Raw genomic sequence first — 22,901 nt, 5'->3', positions numbered from 1 at the left:
AACCTAACCTAACCTAACCCAACCTAACCCAACCTAAACTAACAAATAATCCAGTGTATCGGGTATTTTCAAAATGTGTTTTCCGCTGTATTCTTGATAACCGAACAGTACCAAATGAAATATTACTTCTTCTACTTTATCATGACTCACATGACCCGGATGATTTATCTGTCGAACAGACTTTTCAACGGGTTGGTCTTTCTCCTTTCGGCATTTTACGATACACAAGGCCTGTCACTATAACTCATGAATTTGTACAAGCATCTAAGGCAGTGTGACACCCCCGTATGGTCCCCATTTGGGGATGTCTTTGTGTATCTGGAGACGCCCGAATCGGTATCAAAGCCAACAAATAATAAAGCGCTGATTACGAAAATAAATAATAATAAAAGAGCCCAGCCGGCAATGCCGTAAATTTTGTTAACCGTTGGAGATTTGCAACGTCGCTTTCTTTTCGACGACGGTTTCGTTGGAAAAAATCACAAGATGGCGCGCAGATCGCGACAAGCAGCAAAATCGCAAACGCGTACATTTCGCCCTCCGTAGAATTAAATAAACCTCGCCGTTTCTGATAACAATTCCGGTGTCATAATTATCCACCTTCCATCCCGAATCCAGACGAAAAAAAAACACAAAGTGACAGTTGAGAAAATTCTCTTACCAAAATGGAGGGAAGTGATAGCAGCCAATGTTTACACTGACATTAAATATTAATAAAGACAAGACAGCGCAGACGACACAAATGGGCACTAACGATTCTAATAATTATGACCGTTATTTCATACACATTCGATAACCACTTGTGGATGCGCCAGGTCACAATAGATCGTAAGTGAGGACTCGTAGTTATAGCTGCAGGCCAGGTGTTCATCGCTAGACTCATAGTGTAGAGTATCTGAGTATGGGGTATATAACCAAAAAATTGCGAGGGTTGGGCGCGTAAATGCGGAAGATTTCTAAATGTTGTTGACATCGCCCCCTCTCGTCGCCTTAAAAAAATAATACTTATGGATATTTTTTCGAAATGAGCCACCCCCGCAAACTCTTTTTCTGTATGATTTTATATCGATATGTAGGTACCTACATTATTTTCATTAAAACTTTTTTTTTCAAAACATGGTCACATTATAGTGAGGGTATTTACGTAATGGAGAGTCTCGCGAGCCGGTGTTGGTGATCGCTGCAGGCTGTAAGCTCGTACGTCGGCGTCCTTTGCTTCACACCTGGCTATGCCGCTTCTCGCGCCCACTGCATCTCCAGCGCCCCTCATGCCTCTCGCCGCTCGCGTTCTCCTGGTTAACCTTCCCTGCATGCACTAACGAGGAATCTTTACTAGGGATGGCAATCTTTTGATAAACAAATATGGCAATAATTATAAAATTTATTTCTGAAGTCTGTAAATAGAGGCATCGCAGATAGAAGCATTTTTTAATTATATTATGCTAAATTAAAACATATTTTGATTCTATACAAATTTCGTTTGTCATCAGTCATCACTCATAACACAATGAGTACATTTGAACAGTTAATGATATCATACATTTATGAAGATTTGGTAATAAATTGAGTGTATATTTTTGTATTGTAAAACAAAATGTCCAAAACTTAAAATGTCGATAAAAAGCGATTGGCATTGTCATTTCCCTCCATTTTCGAAAGTGAGAAGCACGCTGTCATTTTTATTTTTGTATGGTTTTTCGTCTGGATTCGGGATGTGGAGGTGGACAATTAACACACCGGAATTATGATGGAAACGACGAGTTTATTTGATGTTAATATCTACTAGATTACTACATTTTATATAATTTATTTTATACGTAGCGCGAGCGAACAGTGTTTTCTGTCTAGTAGCCGGCCACGTTCTGCCGCGCCAAAAAAAAAAAACAAAAAACGGCCGCTTGCGAACCAACACAATGCGGAGTTCCCCAATATGAAATTTCGCCGGCAACCATGTACAACGTTGCCGGTTTATTAATATTTATTTTCGTAATCAACCCACTATTTGTTGGTTTGATATCGATTTGGGCCTCTCCAGATTCACAGAGACATCCCCAAATGGGGGACCATTTGGGAATGTAACAACATTTGAATTGCAATCAATTTATTTCTTCTTTTATTTCCGGTACACCAGCTCACGATGAACTGTGATAAGGTAAACTAAATAAGTACCTACATACAATTTACATTTAATTGAATAATATGGTAGGTATCTATATTTCTTGCATGTAGGTACACCTTGTTATTTTTGGTAAATAAATACGATGTTGGTCTATTTTGACGTCTCGCTGTGGTTGCATAATTACGTATCTACCTAGTGTTATTATGTAAGGAAAAACAACTTTTTATTTGTAACATGAATTCAATGCATTTTTATCTCAGTGTACGTCCTGAAAAAAATGTGAAACTTATTACAAATAAATCTGAAATGTAAAATGTAATAGCTAATTATAAACATAACTTTCATATATCATATTTTCTCAGAAGTCATCTTTCATAGAAGTTTTTTTCTTCAATATTTGTATACGTATATACATAGATACGTCCATACCTAACCTATGTGCAGGTTATCGGTTAGGTTACCGATATCGAAAATCCGTATTTAAAACATAACGAAAACGGAGATGATTGAAATTCGATTAATAATGTTGATGTAGATAACGGAAAAATATACACCCACCGGATTGTTTTTATTTAAGTCCATCTCGCTTGATATTATTAATTTAATATAATATTGATTTAATTGCCATTGTGGCCAAATTATTCAGGGTTGTGTTAATAATTTTCTTCGCGCTGAATCGTGCAATTCAGCGCGCCAATCGCGAACGGAGCGAGAGATATTGAAATCAAACATAATCGATTGATTCGTTCAACAAACCAGTACCAACATACTTCTTAACTCGTCGTGCTCAGTCAATAATATTAATTGTATTTTTTTAAAATCTGATAATAATTAAATTTTGCTTTCATCAGACCAAAAAACTACGAATTTGTATTGTCAATTATAAAACCTTTTTGATTAGGTATCAGTGAAATTTTACTGCTAAAAATGATTGTGGTACCTATTGTATTGGTACATATTGAATAAGTAAATTAGAACTACTTTACTGTACCTACATTTAAAATTTACATATTCTTACCCACTCTAACATATTATAATAAAACCAACTAATAAAATATTGGAAATCGTGTTTTATGTATGTATGCATATTATATGTATTTCGTTTTAATACAAGGTAGAAGGAAAATTTAAAAGTTACTTGTCAAGTTTATTTTTTCGACATAAGTACTTAACGGCCCACATGCGCCACGTAGGTCAAAATTGAGATTTAATGGTATTTTCAGAGCATAGAGCCTGGAGATTTCTTAAACTTATATTTATTTTAGTCATTTGATGTCTGCATAAAGTATTTTTATTACATAAAATAGTATACTTTTAAACCTCTCGATCTAATGTTTTAGAATATAGTCATATTGCATATGCAGTCGTATTAAGAATTTTAATTTTTTAAACGCATTTATAAAACCATTAGTAAAATTGTTGTTAACATTATATAGTGAAATATTTACGATAAAAAATTATATTTATAATCTCTGTGATCCCAAATCTGACAAGAATTAGGCATTTTATTATTCAAAAAATGGGCACGATGACAGATTTCAAGATAATTCTAAAGATACTGATTATTAGCTATATTTTTGACTATTCAAATGTGATAAAACATCCTACGAATAATGATTGTTTTATAATAATTATTGACCTAAGAATAGGGTAGTATTTTTTTGAAATGCGCCATTTCTATTGGCATTTCATTCCAGCAATAGAAATGGCGTATTTCAATGTACGGGTTGCCTCGATTCACCAACTTTTCGATTGAAACAACTATTGGTGGATAAAAGTAGATAATGTGAACGAGATGGACAGGCTGTATGAGGTATATGAGGTGGATTGATAGAGTTTGAATCAGCCAGTCAACCGCATAAATTACTCGACTCTCATAATTGACAGAATTCACCGGTTGTTAAAATTGAATCACGAAATGCAAGCCATAATGCAACTATTACGTAGGTACATTGGGCTTTGGCTATGTTGTTTTTTTTTTTGTTTTTTTATATAAAAGTACAAATATAGAGTTTGCGGAGAACCCTACGACAGTTGTAGATAGGATGGTTTATGATCATGACGAGAATTCCATGCACAGTTATCATTTGGGAGCGGATTTATATGCAACAAAAAACATGATTATATGCATGCACGTATGCACTTAAAATCAATAAAATATGCACTAAAACCGAAGAAATATGCAGTTCAAAATTGACATTTTTCGTGGGAAAAAATTGTAAATACCTACTTTAAGATAATCAATCGATTTTCAAAATAGTTTTTTCACAAGTACAAATAGTTGAATAATAAATGCAATGTAAACCAAACATAACTTAAAAAACAAAAACGACACACTTAACTATTACTAAATACTATTTTCTGTTTTTTGCCCGAAAAAAAATTACAATATTTTTTTCAATATTATGCTCTGTCATTAAATTTTTCCGCATAGGTATCCGTCAGTATTTTGTTTATATGCGGAAAACGACCTCTCAACGTCCACAGAGGTGATTGTGCAAAATTTAAATAAAAGTGCCCGAGTTGACTTCATTTTTTCTGATAAATCCACAGCACGTAGATGGCATTAAAATGCAAGTGTATCTAAACTATCTACCTTCCTAATTTAGGTATATTTCGATAAAATAATTAAAAAAAACTGAAATTATAAATTCAAAAGCTCTAAAATATATTTATGAAATATGCACTAATGTCTCAAATATACTCTAACGTCTCAAATATGCATTTATATGCAAAATAAAATTTAATTTTTCGATTCTGTGTCTTTTAAAACAGATTTCTGTGCAACTCTCATATCTGTGCATACACCAGTGGTGCACCCAGGATTTAATATTGGGGGGGGGCAAGGAGGAGAATGTAAATTATTCCCATAGGCTCTTTTTCTTTTTCATATAATTATTTTTACATATTTTCACAGTACTCGGCGATATATGTACAGTTTCTCCTAGTTTTTATTAAATTAGAGGCATAGTGGCGGTAACCGTTGAGCGTGTCATCAGCGACTGGCGGATTGGAAGTGACCAACAGCGACCATGCTGGACATGTGCATCTAGTATGCTAAAAAAAATACTCAAATAATATCGGCTGTGCTACCCGCTTGGTCTAGAGCAGTGTTTCCCAAAGTGTGGTACGCGTACCCCCTGGGTACGGGAAGAGTTTGGTGGAGATACGCGCTGCACCGGGCTATGGCTGCGCCTGGTGCAACAAGCATTAACATAACATCCATGCTAGAAGGTTTATCGCATGCGGAAGAAGAGCAATTGTTGGAATTATTTGCTTCAGACGGATTCTTGCAAAATAAATATAAGGAGTGTACTTAAACATCATTTAGGTTGCAAATGCACCACCACCGACTGTAGTGGGTGTAGTGGTTCTTTTCACCAAATGTTTATCGTAGATTTTTGGTTTTTTAATATTGTGGTTCCAAAATATTAATTGAAAATGGACAGAAAACTTATACACAACCTACTCAACACAACACAGCCTGATAGCTCGTTTATCAGTATTTTGTCTATTGCACTCGGTGTACCTACACCATGGTCCCCACATCCTGAAACGGGCCCTCAAGCTAGAGTATTTGACGGGCCCCCTATCCACCGCTTAGATTAAAGGCAGTGTAAAACACTACATTAACGTTTTTCAAATTGTGTTTTAGTTCAAATTGAAGGTACTTATACAGTGAATTATTGGCGATTTTCAATACATCTACTTTAATAATGAAGCTGTCGAGTATCGACACATAATAAGCAGAAAATATATTGGACAATTATGTAATTGAAAATGTTTATGGTCATGAAGTATAATAGTGCCGCAGGCGACTTTTTTTACTATTTAAGCTAATTTATGATGTGGATTTATCTCACTTATCTGGTCAAGCCGACACGCCCGGCCCCCCACAACCCGGGCCCCCAGGCTAGAGCCCTGTCAGCCTTCCCCAGCCATGACCTACACCACTCTGGAATTCGGGTGGACACCGAGAATTTTTTGATAGTTCATTAGGGAACGGGTTTCTAAAAAAACCCGACTTTAGTGTTTCGAAATTTTTGTGTTAGAAATTAAAATCTAAGAAATTTTTCTAAAAAGTGTGCTGGAGAATTACAAATCATTTTTTTGCCGTGTTATTTGTCTAAAAGGTATAGTTTATTGGCTTTCAATTTCAACGTGTAAAATCATTCTGATGATTTTCATATTTTGGGAGGTGCCAGGGCCCCTTGCCCCCCCCCCCCTTGGGTGCGCCACTGGCATACACCCTAACAAAACATGCACTAGCATATAAATCCGGCCCCTTGGCGATAATGCTGAATATTAAAGGAATAACTTCGCTTGTATCGCATTTGCTAGCAACGCACAATATTATTTTTTTATTCTAAGCTGTAAAAATTTAATAAATTGTATCAAATATTTTTCATTCATTTTACAATATTTTTTATCTTTTGCACATGAGTCTAACTAAATAATATATTTTGTAATGTTTCTTGGACCTTAAAGAGTCAAAGACCCCAGGTACTCGAATTGAGTGAAATATTGAGTATATAGGTATGTATGTATGTACTATGATAACACGATGTTGATTTGTATTTTAACAAATACAAAATGATTCACGTAATTTTCTGCCGATCGGACACGCAAGCCGAGTGCTTTTTAATGATTTTATCGATCAACTAGGTAAGTAGGTAGGTAATTGCTTTAAATAAACATTATTATAAAATACAACAAACGCTGTGCATATTTAGTAAAGATTATAAATGTGAAAATATGTATTTAATATCTATATACAATAATTAGCAAGCTTCTAAACGTCTTTGTGAAACTTGATTGAGAATTATTGGTGTAGACTGTAGATTTAGAAGGTGACCCTCAGTAATGATGATGAATGAATAATAAATCGATAATAATATTATTTAACTGTGAAAATTGTACTAATGGTTGAGTCTGCACCTTGAATACTGCCATATTTAAAATAATATTATTCATTCATTCATCCATTAATAAATAACGTTAGGGGAGCTAATAATTATGCAACATTAAATATTTTATAAATAAATTAATTACGGGAGTATTTAAGAACGTAACATGTTATTTGGTTCTATTCACAGTCAGTGCCGTAGCCAATATTTTTGGATGTTGGTATGTTATTGCAACCAAGGAAAGAAAAAAATTAATTGGTTACAAAAATGACAAAACGAATAACATTTTATAGTAGATACCTACGTATATGAAACATATTATCGGCGTTAATGTAATATGTATAAAAAATATAATATTATAGGAAATTATATTTGAACTAATTTGAACAACACATTTTTTAAATGTAATAAGTACCTACCTATACCAAATATAATATAATTATGTAGGTCAATACCACGCCCACGGTGGCCGCGCGGCATAAGCGTTGGACTATCACGCCGTGGGTCCCAGGTTCGAATCCTGGGTCTGGCAAGTACACATATTGTTTTTCAATTTGTGTGTGAGTCAGGGTATGGACCTAATAGGTTGAGCAAGTGGCTGACATCCATTTTTCGTAAAAAAAAAATCTGTTAATACAAACCTCTACTCTGTAGAGGCCCATATGATCCTATTAGGATCGGACATGGTCAAAAAAAAAATGTAGGTTATAAAAAATTGATACAATAGTTCTTTGTCAGGTAAAGAAAACAGTGTGAGGGCATATTTAACTAATTATACGAATTATTTACACTATATATACACTCATATACATTTATTTTCCTAATTTCTCATTTCTTTTTATAACCATGTTCAATCCTAAGAGGATCATAATATTATGGTCTTCCACAGAGTAGAGGTTGTATTAACATATTATTTTTGTTTTCACGAGAAATGGATGTTAGCCACCATCTCAATATAGTAGGTCTATACTTTGGTTCCAAACACATTGAAAAACAATACGTAAAATTTTGCTAGATCCTGGGTTTGAATCCCGGCGCATAACCGCTCGGCCATCGTGGACATTGAATAACTTACATATTTTAGAAATGCCATCAATTATTAAGTAGGTACTTATATATTTGAAATTATTATTTTTGTACTCTCAAACATGGGTACATTACCATATTTTATCAATAATCTTAAAACTTTTAGATCTGGGGTGACGATTTATAAAATAACCTTTTTTATGTCAGAGTCAAGCTAAATATTGTTAGGGAAGTATTTAATAAGTTACTTAATTTAATTTGTGCAGAATTGCTCGCATCCAATCACCTCGTAGCTACGCCACTGTTAAAGGTGGCTACCTTTTCATTAATTTATTCACTGTGTCATTAGTTAAACACTGGGGTGAAATGCGTGCCCTATTTCCTTTAAATTTGATTAAAAACTATTGTTCTAAGGCTATACAGTAACCTATGGAGACTTAAAGTGAAATATTTTATTCATAGACGAAAAATAACGTCATGTGTGTAGTTATTTATTTAGATTAATAATATTTAACTTACCAAAACCTAAACTGATGTAGCAACCATGCACGTGAAAAAATGCATAAGTATAAACGTATTTAAATAATAACTTGATTATTTTATATTCTACAAAAAAAAAAATTCTGTATAAACAAAATGTATTGTTATAAATAATATACAGAACCATTTGTTGAAGGTTAAACAAATGCAACAGCGCCATTTCTCTTCAACTATTGTATGTATCGGATTATTGTGCGATGAATGTCAGATTTTGTTGTATGGACTTTACCTCACGGACTTCAGCCTCCGTCTACCCGGTATGTATGCGCCACGGTAGGTTCTAAAGGGGAAGCTTAAAATCATTGCGCATAATAGTATTGTTTTATAGATATGAGGTATTAAAATTTCATCGATTTATTGTGTCGTTGTCATTAGTGTGTACTAGGGATTGCAATACCGGTATTTTAAAACCGGTGTTATAGTATTTATCAATACCAAAGTTTTCGGTAATAAAAAACCACACTTGTTTATGTTTTTAACGATGAATTTAATGGTATTTCTTCATTAGTTTGTACTGTATTTCCTATTCCATTGAGTGTATAAGTTATGTGCTGATAATATGCTAAATACTGACTGAATCCAACATAGGTGAAATAACAATAAATCACAATAATTCATTAAATATACCCATTTATAAAATTGTCTCGATAAATTAACATACCTAATTATTACTAAATAAAAAACATCCGTGACAAATGTTCAATTATTCTATAATAACATTATTGATAATTGTACAAGAAGTGTTGAAATGAATAAGCTTTTCCTGCAGCGCGTATATTTACACTCAATTTAATGAATCTGCCTTTTTGAGGGATTTAGTTGAAATTATCAATATATTCAAATTATTTGTAAACATCACCAATTCTACAATATTGTGATTAATACATATCTACTTTTAAAAATCACCATAATAAATGTAGGTAGGTAGGTTTTTTCTATAAAATAATGAATTTAAAGAGATTGTAATAGCTATATTTACTGATAAGTACTTATGTTTTACGCCGTGATAAGTGCTCTCTACACCAATACAGAGTGTCGCGTGAGAGCAGCCGGAACATCCTCTGACCTCTTTGAAAGCAAGGATGTGTACTTGCGCCCTTTCTTGTTATCATCATGATGGATTTCATAATGCGTAAGACGGTTTGTCCCGACAGTGGGATACGTCTACGGTCTACATCATGATGACACAACCGATATATGCGAAGAAAGACTGTGCGACTTTGAGTATGCAGACGACACAGTCGTCTTTGACTCGACGATCGACAGGTTGGAGGTGACCGTGAACACGCTCGCCGCGTACTCGAAACGTGTGGGTCTTCATCTGAATGCGGCGCGGCTAAGACCAAATCCATGTGCAGTGCTGCATGCATCAACGCCGACGCTCCTCTCCGGGTTTCCGGTCTGCCCGTCGAGCTGGTGTCCAGATTCAAATACTTGGGTGCCACGGTTGCCGATGATGGTGGTATTTTTGGTGAGCTTGGAATCCGTATGGGTGTGGCGGGCTCTGCATTCAACCAGCTTGGAGTCGCATGGAGGTCAAGGCTGTATTCTGTGAGGACCAAATGTCGTTTGTTTAACGCGTGCGTGCTACCTGTGCTCCTGTATGGCTGTGAGACATGGCATCTTACTAAGCTTCAAGAGTCTCTGCATTTTGAGCTTTTAGAATCGACGTCTCCGCCGAATCTTAGGGGTACATTGTTACGACCGCGTTACAAACACCCGAATTCGTGAGCAGACACAACAGCCTTCGGTGATTGAAGTTATCACGAAGAGATGATTTACGTGGCTGAGACACGTATTCCGGATGCCGCCAAAGAGTGCGGCACTTCGTACCCTTGTGGCACAGCCTCAAGGGTTCCGTCGCCGTGCTACAAAAGCGACCTACGTGCTGCAGGTCTGACATGGCGGGAGGCGCAGGAGTTGGCGATGGACCGAGGGAAGTGGCGCCAACTTGTGCTTGCCTTATGCCCCAATGTTGGGACGTGACAGGGTGGAAGAAGAAGAAGAAGATACTTATGTTTTAACGAATACCGGTATTCAATAAGAAACACCGAAAAACCGGTATTCATATTTTCATTCGGTATTGCAATCTCTAGTGTGTACCTACCTATTCATCAGTAGCAATATCGAATTATCTTCTTATTTCCTGTAAGTATACCTGGCAAGTGTGCTTTTTTTCTTTGATCTCTACAGCCTACCTCTTTCCAAAAGTCATCCTTCGCCACTGGTAATTCATGGGATTTCTCTTTTTATTATTAGCTGATTATCTGTAGATAGATGATTGAAAAACCAAATAGTCAATAGTAGGTACATGATTATTATTACTACTTAATAAATTTAATAACACGCGGCGTGTTTTGGTTATGTTTCGGTCGTGCTTTTAATGCACACCTTGCTATTCAATAAATCATCCTCTCAAACAATATGTTGTTATAATGACACGTTTGGGAAATAGAAATTCGGGCCTATCGAGAGAGGAGCATCTCGTATGCAAATGGCTTAGTGAGCAGGTTTATTACTTTTGAGGGGACGGTTCGCGGTTCGATGAAAGGAACGGTAATCCACTGTTTAATTCTACCGGTCTACGGTGACCAGTAGTGCTCTTCAATCTATTTTGAACCAGTTATGGATACCTTTGGTCTCCTGCTCGCTGATGCCCAATTAAATGATGCCAAGGGCTTTCATCCACATATTCATTTATTTAGCGATCAATTAGATAGGTAGTAGAATTCACGAAAGGAATAAGTATGTAAGTTTCAGATTACTTAATCCTTTTTAGAGAAGCCAAAGTAAGATTGAATTTTTATCAACTTTCTTTGTGCTGTCATTCTGTGAGAAGTATACTTACTAATTCAAATTATAATTAAAATATACCTATTCATTTTACACATACCTATAGTGAAATGTACAAATTATTAATGGAAGACGTTCACTAAATAACATTGTGGGGGAAAAATGAAGAAAATTGTATTTACTTGACAGTATTAAAAATTTATATGCGACTGTAAATTACGAACGCGGTCGCAGCCAGGACCTATTCTGGGTCAGAATTACTATTTCCTCGTGTCAAGCCTATCGGGCACTATTAGCTAGATATGCAAGACTAGTCAATGCGCACCCCAAAGACATGTGTTGTGTATTTTGTTTTTAAATTTTATTTTACTGTTCAAAAATGTTTTTTTTTCTTCTCTCTTGAGTCTTGAGAGGGTAATATTTTACCACGTTTTTATTAGCTCGTTTTTTTGATTGCCAGTACAAATCTTGCAATTGATTTCTAACTAACTTTCCGACTAGCTAGACATTTGAAACTTTTATAATATATCAGAACACGATGACAATGCATTCTTTTAATACTTTTGGGCTTTGGCCATCTTTAAGCAGAAGTGAATTCATTTTTAGCTAATTCTGTTTTGTATGGAAAGTTAGTTAGTTAAAAAATCCGCAAGGTGGCGCTTCGATCGAATTCAATGCTTGCACTTTTGCGTAACGGCGTTCGACGATTTTGAAAAAAGAATTTACTTGCTTTCTTGTTTTTTGTTTGTTTGTTTTTTACTTCATATTATCAAGTACAAGTTTTAAAAATCTCATAAGTATATATGTTATTCAATTAATAAATGTTTGAAAATTTCTTATAATTGCTCTTTATTACGCATTTGATCATTGTCTTTCAAGTTGATGGGATAGTAGGTACATCAAAATGTAAAAAAAAAGTATTTACTAATACATAGAATTGTCAAGTTTATATGATTCAACAGAATTTAAAAACGTGGTAAGTATATAAAAATTTCTTTTTATCATGTAATTATTTTATATTAGGTAGATATATTAGATTAGTAGGTATATATTTTAATTATTTGTAACTTAACTATTATAATATAACTTATATCTTGTTTGATTAGAACCATTTTTTTCAATGTATCTAAATCTCATGTTGTGAACGTCCTGAATTTTGATTTATTATGTACCTACACAATGTTTTTTTTTTAATAAATAAACAATAATAATTATGTTAGTACACAAAGAGCAGAGTGTCTAGAGTAGATATCTACCTAATTAGCAAAGTAAACTGAAACATCATAAAAAAGTACACGGAAATACACAGAATGAGCTAAGTAGACCTCAGAGTAGAAGTCAACCTGTTTTTGTTTTTATGAGAAATAGGTACTTTGGAATCAAAATAAGAAATAAAATGTGAATTTGCTAGACCTGGGTTTCGAACCATTGACCCACGACATTTCAAATCTGACGCATAACCGCTCGGGCCGCGGCCATCGTGGAGTAATAAGTATAACACTATGGCAATTAAAATAGTATACTTACTTACATTTTTTTTCTAAGAAGATAATTTCGTTTTCTACCTCGATAGAAAAAGTTGATTTTATTAATTATTATTTATGTTTTTTGTTAAAGATGCACAATAAAAAAAATTCCCGGTATAAAAGGAAAATAAAACCTGAAGAGCCTCCCAACGATGCTGTTTAAATCTGTTTTCGTCGAGCCTGCGCATCATCTTGTTTGTCTCTTTATTTTTCACGGGATGTCAACAAGGGTGGCTCTGATTGGCCGCTCTTGGAGACACAGGACGCCGCCAGCCAATCAAGGATCAGCATCGCCTCCCCCGCCTTTGTTTCACACTGCTCGACATTGGAACCCTCGGATAGTGTGTGAAGATAACATCGGAATGTTATGCAAAATTTATTATACCTATCTCCCGGATTTGGCCTTTTTAGATAGGTATATAGGTATTTCAGCAGTTAAGTGGATACGATTTTTCTGTAGGAGGATGTGTGTGGTGTTATATCATATTAAAAATATACGTCAAACTGACAAATATGTATGAATCAGAATATCAATAGAACAATTTTGAAGAAAGATAGTAAAGTTGTTTTATTTAAATAATATTAGTAAGTAGGTATAGTTAGGTTCTTTCTTACTGAAACATCTAGATCCTTTATTGTAGATACCTATATGTAGGTACCTACCTACTTAGATTGCATAGTTAATAAAAACTGAGACCAAAATATGGAAATTATAATGTGTAGAAGTGTTCTTACCAAGTTGAAAAAAATCTTGTGGGACCATGATTTAAGCCTACACAGAAGACCATATTTTTAAATGTTTAATTTTTTTTATATTCTATAAATAATAAAATAAAAGCTTTGAGATTTTTTTTTCAATACTTAGGATATCGTAAAAACAAAGTACCGAATATCTTATATATTGTGAGGAAACAAATTTTCAAATACTTATAAATGAAATAAAATAGTGTGTAGAAAAATATCAGAAAAAAACACGCTTTTCTTTACTGAAAAATATTTTTTTTAATGTCGCAATAAAGCATAAGACTGATATAAAAAATAATAATAGCCTGTGTTCAATTAGATTATGGAGAATCATGCTCCGCAAACTTTTCTCATCCATAGCCCACCAAAGTTCTTCCCAGAAATTCGCTGCATGCTACAAGCATTTTTTTTAAATTACATTTATTTACTTACTAGCTGAAGTAGCCAGCATTTCACGAGGTCACTTCATTGATCGATATACACTTGTCTTATTTAACAAAACAATAATAATTAAATTCTTGGACATTAAAATATAGACAGTTACCTAAGTCTAGCAAAAGAACATCAAATTAAAATCGAATCCAAAATATGCAAGTGAAAATTTAAAATTGAAAATGGCAGGAAAGGTAATTTCAACAAAATTTGTATTTTTTTATATCTACATGTCAGTTGGGACCAAATAGGAAAAGGAAATCAAATAAATATATTTTAACTTTTATTTAAATAATATTTCTTGAACAGACTAGTTTTATATTTTTTAGATAATTATTATTTTATCATAAGTATAATTTACTATATTATATTCGGTTATAGTTATATTTCATCCCTAAATTATTAAGTACCTCTAAAAGACTTTCTTTTTATTATTGTGAAATTAGGAAGAAACTTGAGTTGAAAAACAGTGTTCATAATATATATGTATACTTCTTATTATTATACATAGGTTGTAAAAAAAGGATAAGGAAGAAATATTTTATTTTTATCTGCAATCCAAAAAACATCTACAGAAATCCACAGAACACTATTCCTCATAAATTACTCTACAAATTCCTCATAAATTTGTAGAAAAAACTGCTTCTGTGCATTTTTTTCATTTTATACACGAATCAAAATCCTTTATACTCGTATTATCCGTCCATTATTTCCGCAGCACCATATATGCAAAAACCAGTGCAATGGAATTAATACTCTAGGAAATACAAAAAAAATGTTTCAAATACATAACGAAGAAGACCGATTTCACAATACGATAGTATGTTAACGTAGGTACTGAATACTATAATCTAATAAAATAGTGTTATTATCATAATAATTGTGTGTTCGTTTATCATGAACCTTTGTAGGTAAATAACTCAAGTTGAACGGAAAATGAATTTTATTTTGACACAATAAATTTGGGCAAGCTTGGTTTATACGAATGCTTTCATTATAAATTATAACAACACAGCAAGCACTTGCCATGAGATTTACAACAAAAGAAACGTAAATATGAATGTTATTCTTATTCACACCTTTAAATGCCGACAATACCTACTTTAACACCTGCGGCAACAAAAGGTTAAATTATTATACTTAGCTATCATTAAACAAAAAAGTGATACGTTTAATTTTCCTTGTGTTTATTGATATACTTTACTACAGAAACTGAAATGAAAGTGTTAAAATTTATGGTGATTAGTACCTACTTAATATAAATATGGAAATTTAATGCTATTTTTGACATTAATATTCTACGCTATCTGCGTTGTATTAAAGTAAACTATCTTAAAATTACTCATGAAGACGTAACATTTATAAAAAAAAATGTGTCAATATATATAAAAACTATACCTGTTATGTGATTTATTGTTCAACGTACCAAAGTATTTATTTTTTTAGTTACAAGCGCAGGGCATATCCCCTACAGGCCTACACAGTGAAAGAAGGCATTGCAACTATTGCAAAAAAAAAACGTATCATATAATATTTTTTAACGATGCAACAACTTCTTTGAATGCACCCATATTTGTATGAAATACGATTATAATGATCGTCAAATATCACGGAAGACTGGCTCTACGAGATAAAACTGATTAATTTTGACAAATCGATACAACGAATAATGCTTTTATTGTAATACGAGTATATTGATCTTTAGCATCCAATCGCTTTGTCTATCAAAAATCGTTGTCATTGGTCTTACGTTGTTTTTATTACATCCGTCAAAATATTAAATTGTAGAGATGGGGCGGGGGAGAGATTAAACAGGATGTTTAAAAGTTGCCACCCGGCACTATTGTATTAAGCACTACACTGATAGCATTGATGTATGTACAAAGATAAATACTCATATTATTATTGATGACACATTTCGTACCGACCATAACATTTTCAAGATTTTCAGGAATTTTAGCCATAAAAGAAGAAGCACGTCCTGGATGAAAATCCTGAGAAACTTGTTCGACTATAGCACAATATCAAATAAACGCCAGCAGGTGATTGATGATGAGATCATGGTAGCAAACACTACATACGTTCGGTATGAGAATATCGCACATAGATAAACATATTTTCATATAAGTAGGTACATATTATATAATATATTATTTTCTTGTCAATTTTCCATATCCGAAAAAAACAGTATTTTTGCATGAAAGTGATTCGATATGGATATTTGATATATATAATCGATATCGATGTAGCATTGAAACGTGCCACAATACACAGTAAAAGAACATTATATTATAGGTAATAATTACATTATGAGTATATTTTTGTCTTGTTTTATCTGTCTGTAACGCAGCGCAGCACGTACACAGACCCTTTATCTGCCAAGTATGCACATCGAACAATAAGTCGTCTCTCGCTGATGCACGTAAATTTGCACACGAAATAGTTTTCGTCTTTGTTGCGCGATCGTTTCAAAAGTATACCCCATACGCGCTGCACTTAAAAGTTAAGCACCTAATGTATAATATGCATTTCGTTCAAACGCTTACTTACTCAAAATACACCACAATTTATATGAACATTCAAATCGACGCGTTCTTTAACTATGAATGTTGTTACTTGTTACCTTATATTGCTTTGATTATTCTATAAAAATAGTATTTTTAGGCGTATTAACAGGAATGTATAAGTGTAGCACTGCCAACTGGTGTTATTTTCTAGTGTTATAATTGGTAAGAAAGATAACAATGTGTGTAGACAAACATAGTCTACTAATCACAAAAATATGAAAAATAATATAATAAAGTTCCTACTTAAATTTTCAGAGAAAGAAAATAATATGTAAGAAAAAGAAAAAATATTTTAATAAATTACATTACAAGCCAAACCTATTTAAACATAACACATTCACACATTTACAATACCTCAACCTCAACGTTCACACAAATACTAATTAATAGTACTAAACTGAATAAGAATATGAGGGTAGGTCATGGCCACCACATTCTGAACCGGGCCCCCAGGCTAGGATGTTTGTCGCCCCCCCTACCTATCGCTAAAGGCAGTGTGATGCACTACAGTAGCGTTTTCCATGGTGCACGCGGTAAAATTAAGATGTATTTTTAGCGATTTTTTGTATTTTTAATATGTACATCTATTTGAATTATAGAGTTGTCGAGTATAGGCAAACAGTTAAAATTGCATCGTACAATCAAATATTTTAATTATCAATAATAATTTAACTAAAATAGCGCCTCAGGCGACTTTTTTTAGTATTAGAGCAAATTTGTGGTCTGTGTTTATCTCACTTATCGGTCGGACTCATCACGCCGGGCCCCTAGGCTAGAGCCATGTCAGCCCCCCCCCCCTTGTGAGAGCCATGGGGTAGGTACTAAAATCAAAGTCAGTTAAGTATCTATATATTATCAACCTAAATAAATTTTAAAATATTTATCAAAAAAAAAATATTTCATTTTACAAAAATGTTATTTACTTATATTATAATATGCACGATTAGCGAAATAGAATGGATCTGAAACATATTATAATTATTATTGGGCAAGTGGTATTATCACTATCGGCTGATGGACAAATAATTATTACTCTCAGATGACGCCTCGCATAAAATATTATATAATTTGAACACTTTGTATTAGTGTACAAGCAGATAAGATATCGAAGGAGGTGAGTTTAATATTTGAAAATAATTTGAGTGATGAGATATCACAGTCAAAATCAAAAAATCTCCACTAACGGCTTATTAATGAAACTAACAGTGGCATTGGACACGTTAAATAAGGCGCTGTATAAACATTGGGTGTATTCACTATAAAACAGCGATCGCCAACTAATGGATTACGCGACTGCAATAATTAATTGTAGGTACAAGTACAACAGCAGTTTTTTTTGCAATAAAATATGTTGGGCACGCATCTTAATGGTTTCTTTAATGAATGTTAACGTTGTAATAATATTTTATTAAAGATTTACAAAAATAACGGCGATTTTGTTCGCGATTTCAGTGTGAGTCCTGTAAGCTGTAAGGTAGATTATTATGGAATATAATCAATTACGTTAATAAAATTATTAAAGTATTTATACAATAACAAAACTGTTTTGATACTTAGGATTTTTTATAGTTATTTTTATTGTTATAAATTATATTAAGACGTCCAAAGGCTAAGAGTCGCACAGCGAGGCATGGAAAGGTGTATGTTGGGCATCACGCGAAAGGAGCGTAAGAGAAACGAATGGGTTCGGAAGCAGACAGGAGTACGCGATGTAATAGACGTTGCTAAATAGCTGTAATGAAGATGGGCGGGGCACATAGCTCGCCGAAAGGACGGCCGCTGGACAAATGCCGTCATCTAGTGGTAGGTACCCAAGGGGCACGAAACGGCCACAGGATCGCCCTAAAAGCCGCTGGTTTGACGAACTGGTAAAGTTCGGCGGAAATACGTGGCAGCGAATGACACAGGACCGAGAGAGTTGGAAGAAGCTTGGGGAGGCCTTCATACGACAGTGGATTGACCCCGGCTGATGATGATGATGATATTAAGACGTAGGTACCTATACAAAAATATTTTTATTTTGATTTGCATGATTTTTTAAATACCCAATAATAAGGTACCCAATATCCCTAAATATGTGCCTATTTTTAATTTAAGCCACGGGTTTCAAACCTTTTCGAATTATGACCTATTTCTATAATACTCATGTAACCTATTACCACTTGTGATATTTGTATATAAAAACCTTTTAAAATAATCATAAAATATTTTTTTGCATAATAACTAATAATCGATTATCATATGTTTCACAATAACATCTTTCAAAGCACTGTTAAACAATGCAATCATCAATCAAAACATTATTTCTCAATGTGTCCTTTGTCACAAGTGAACTTGCAATAATTCGTCCAAAAATGATCCAGATTTCACCATATATACGAATTATGTTATTCAAACATTAAGAAATGGGTTTAAATCATTTCACTAGTTATTTGGTAACCCCTCTGGGCGTATCCATAACGTGTTGGGAATCCGTAGATCAACTATTAAAAATATGGGATTTAAAAAAAAAATCACGTATTTCATTATTGTAGGTACTTACTTAATAAAAATAAACGGATGACTATTTGCCATTTATTTCCGACCATGTCCGATCCTAATAGGATCATATGGGCCTCCACAGAGTAGAGGTTTGTATTAACAGATTTTGTTTTTACGAGAAATGGATGTCAGCCACTTGCTCAACCTATTAGGTCCATACCCTGACTCACATATAAATTGAAAAACAATATGTGTATTTGCCAGACCCAAGATTCAAACCTGGGACCCACGGCGTGATAGTCCAACGCCTAAGACGCGCGGCCACCGTGGTTGATATTTTGTTACCATTTTTTTTTCACCATTACCATTTCAAATGAAGTAGGTATATAGAGTAGGTATAGACCCACTGCAGTATGAAGGCTAGGTAATTGTATAAACGTATCTATTTATACGTAGATTCGTTCTATAGCCCCTAATACTTTAACCCCTATACACAATGTGAGAATTAAAGTTATAGGTATAAAGGAGATCATCAATTGTTTTTATACATGCATCTGTAACCAAATATACCTACATGCTTACCTATTATTGATTGAAAATAAACAGCATATGTATTTTACACAGGATTTGAATCGTATACCGATCGATGTTTTACTAGCTCACTTCTGTGTAAGCGACAATGTTTACCAAATAAAACAATAGTTCTAATAGTATATTGTTAATAGATAATACATATTCTGTTCACGATCTCTGTATCGCGAGAATTCCTCTGCGATATAAATAAATTTGTCAGAGTTACTCCGGCACCTTTGGTGTCGTGGGAGGGGACGAGAGGTAAGAGAGTTGAGAGGGGGAGGGGGCAGCGGCAATCATAAAGGTGTATAAATGGGATTAATAACCAGGTAACCGATTGTATTGCGGCCTCCTTTGTGTTGGTCTAACACCAGTGGTTCTCTAATGTGGATTAAAGTGATGCTGTATGTATTGTATATTAATTCAAAGCATAATTATTGTAAATATATTTTAGTCATTAATTATTTTATTAAATAAAAATTCATACTTTGTGTCATACAGTTTACTCTGATACTATAATTGTTTTTTAAGTTTTGATCTATTAAGTCGATAAACGTATATTTTTTAAGTTCTATAATATATTTCACTAAAAACCCTTTCTTAGAAATAATAATTTATTATCAATTATTTTAAAATGCAACTGATATCTAACCAACATCCAAGATATTGGTATCAACTAATCATAAAGGGCTTATTAACTTTGACAACATTTTGGTGAATCGATGTCACTACTGGTTTGATTTATCACACACACACGCACACATTTTGAAAGTCGTCAGACTTTTTTCACGGAATTTTCCAATACTTCCAATGTCCAGGTTACTACACTATAAGATAGTAGGTACCTCTAAGATGTAACAGTATAGAATTCTCGTCTTTTAGTGGTTGAAATCTCTTTTTCTCTATTTCAGAGTCAGTTATTACGCACCTCGAAGAATGAGCTTTGCGCCATCTGTATTCTGATTTTAATCTCTTATTAGTGATCCAATTGAACGTTACACCAGTATCTTAAACATTATTATGTAATGATGCATAGTTCAATTTTGTATTTTTAGTTTCAGTGATGATTCAAACTTTGTTTTTGTAAAAATCACCAATTCAGTCATTCATGTAAAACTGTTATTTTTACAATTATTATTACATAGGTAGGTTATCAGATTAGGATATCAGAATTCGTCACTGTTCTGGCAGAAGACACTGATTTGAAAAAAATGACATATTGAGTTAGTTATACCAAAATGTTCCTTATTTCAAACACTACCTTCTGGAAACCTTCCTAATAAATAAACAGTCTTTATTTTAAAGTCACCCTTCTTACGATTACTTAATAAACTCACATGATAGACCATTTCAAACATTTTAACAACTTCAAAGTCAAATTACTCAAAACTAGTATTCTCCAGTTAGTGTGTTCACTGTTCTGCCAGAACAGAGACGAGATATTAGCAGTAACGTCCCATGGGGGTAGGCAGATTGAGCGTCGCTTGGGGGCGGCAGTTACTCGAAGGGCGGCAAATCGAGGAGGATCATTTGGACATAGCTAAAATTATGTTGTTTACATGCCCACAATAATAGGATAGTAAAAATGGTGTGGAAATAATAAATCTGTGTATTGCTAAATTTAATGGTACAACCAAAAATGTGAGTAAAATATCAACCACATAGAACCTTAGACTCTGATGATTTGGGTATATTTTATATCTAAATTTAATTTTGTATGTATTAGTGGTAGGTACCTATATATTTTGTTAGTTATGTATCCATATAAGAGTTTATTAGATATTGGAGTCATGAAAGGGTGATAAAAAATAGGGCGGCATTTTGGCGCTGCCTAGGGGCGGTATTTTGTCTAAGAACGTCAGTGGATATTAGATATCAGTTAGGCTTCGATCCATGTTATAAAAAAAGGTTTGTTTAGTAATTCAAATTGATAAACTTTATTAGTGAACTTTAAAAGTTATAAAACTTAGATGTTCATAGCATGTCACGAAAAAACGAATAAAATAGTATTTGAGCAGTGTTTAAAAAAATTGAATACAGTATAAAGAGTAAAAATACAAATACCACGTTACAAAATACAAAACTTTGAAGTACCTAGTATTCCCTATTTTAAGAATTTATAAAACCCACCATTTACAGAAGTCCACCCAAGCTCATCGCTTGTGATGGAGTAGATTGGGCTAGTTCATTATTATTAATAGCGATATACCTACACAAATTAATAAAATGTAAAGATATTGACGTAATAAAATGTCCAAGTCATGTTTTCTATGCTGTCTTCTAAAGATTGTTGAGCGGTATCCAATTGGCTAATTTTAATTCGATCGTGCAACAAACGAAATGTTTGGACATCGCGCGCCAAAAGATACAAGCTCGGTTATAAAATTATAGGTGTCCGACACAACATAACATCACATCAAATAATGTTAGATGTATCGCGGCACCTTTTTATGGACGGGAAAAATGTAGAACAGAACAGGAATGCTTTATTTCGGCCAGGTAAAAATCAAATTGCCCCTCTGTCCGTCCACTCGGATTGATAAAACAGTGTTATTACGAGAAAAAATATTTATTTAAAAGGCAAACTGTAAAGAATATTTTTTTTCAACGATTTGTGGGTTTTTAGATACAATGATGCGGTGTTGTCTATTATTATACTAAAAAAGGAGTAGACCTCGATAGAAAGGTTTGTGTAAAATACATGAAAGAAAGGATAAAATAAATATTGATTATTATAAATGGATTATGATGTTTTGTACATATTTAATAAAATAATGAATGAACGTTGTTTTTTTTTAAATATCAACTAAATGACATAACAATTAGAATGATACATAATCATCTAAAAGCAATTGATTGACAAAAATGAATATATTATCAGATTGGTATCATAATTTATTTCATTTGCCGCAGCATTTGCGGTTTATTGCTTTTGAGATAATAAGAATAAAAAAATCGGCTATCAAATACTTAACAAAATATATCAAACTATTGCATAAAAAGAAAAAGGAAACTGCAGACATGTACGGCGATAACGGATTGAAATTAAAATAAGTCATTCTTATAAACTATTTTTTTTATTCATCGAATAATTCACAAGATTTGAGAATGTACCCTACATACTTTATGTCATCATCATCATCAGCCGGGGTCAATCCACTGCTGGATGAAGGCCTCCCCAAGCTTTCTCCAA

The sequence above is a fragment of the Rhyacophila brunnea genome, unplaced genomic scaffold (assembly GCF_057557595.1).
Source record: "Rhyacophila brunnea isolate RB1 unplaced genomic scaffold, BYU_Rbru_1.0 scaffold_2, whole genome shotgun sequence".
Classification (NCBI taxonomy): Eukaryota; Metazoa; Arthropoda; class Insecta; order Trichoptera; family Rhyacophilidae; genus Rhyacophila; species Rhyacophila brunnea.
This window is presented reverse-complemented; position numbering follows the sequence as displayed.